The sequence below is a fragment of the Aplysia californica genome, unplaced genomic scaffold (assembly GCF_000002075.1).
Source record: "Aplysia californica isolate F4 #8 unplaced genomic scaffold, AplCal3.0 scaffold01929, whole genome shotgun sequence".
NCBI classification, from domain to species: Eukaryota; Metazoa; Mollusca; class Gastropoda; order Aplysiida; family Aplysiidae; genus Aplysia; species Aplysia californica.
Window position 1 is genome coordinate 7257 of NW_004799199.1, and position 992 is coordinate 8248.

At 40.9% G+C, this 992-nt stretch overlaps 1 protein-coding gene across 1 annotated transcript in view; it reads left to right on the plus strand.

Annotated features, from left to right (window-relative positions):
* Window positions 1-520: 520 nt before the first annotated feature.
* Window positions 521-992, plus strand: part of LOC106014035 (protein Wnt-6) — a gene marked incomplete at its 3' end in the record, with an annotated part of 11864 nt that continues 11392 nt past the window's right edge. The window contains 1 exon segment of the mRNA XM_013091040.2: window positions 521-665.

Genomic DNA, 992 nt, shown 5'->3' on the forward strand with positions numbered 1-992 from the left:
CTAGCTAGATCGCACGAAAGGGCGCGTGTGACAGTGATACTGTTCTGTGAAGGGCTTCTTCTTCTTCTCTCGAGGACAAATGCCATTGTGCTGGAGCTAGGAGACTCTGGCTGTAGCCTGTGAGCGCAGGGTTAGGTAGGCTGCTAGCTGGCTGCGTCCCTTTCTGCTCACTCACTGACTGACATCAAAGAGACTGACTTGTTCTCTCAAACGGAATTACAGGTGAGTTCGTGAGTTCCTTCCGCCGTGTTTTTCGGACAGACTCCAGGAAGTGGTTGGCAGTTGACTACACGCGTCTCTCTGATTGACACATCGCATGGCGTAGGTTACCGGCTCTCTCAAAACCTGAACAATTCCACAGTTAGCCCAATTATTTATTGCCGTCTTCGTCTGCTGGCCACAATAATAAGTTCTTTCTGCGTTTCAATTTTTTGATTATATTGATTTTACATAAAATAACGATCTGCTCTATTTTGAACTCATTATTGCCGGAAATTTTCTTCTGCAGATTTGATTTTGATTCCATACATATCTATTTATAGGCTATTCCTCATCATCAAATTAAATGCGCATCATAAATAGTCATATCACCATCGAATGCAGACTTTGATCTACACAGCAATTCATTTACTAATCGAAACAATGGAATAAACGAAACTCCTCAGGTATAATGCTTCATTCTTCGCAACTCCGATATAAAGCTAGAATTGGGAAAAAAGTTTTTCTTGTTCCGATATATTTCTGAACATAGTCTGTTACATAATTATATGTATACATATTAAACTGCAGGTGTCCGTCTGTACATTTAATTTGTGTTAGTATTAATGCTTGACACTGCTAGTTTGAGTTTGTGTGTGTGTCTGTGTGTGTGTGTGTGTGTGTGTCTGTGTGAGTGTATGTATTTATGTATGTCTGTATGTATGTCTGCATGTATGTCTCTGTCTGTCTGTCTGTCTGTCTGTCTGTCTGTCTGTCTGTCTGTCTGTCTGTCT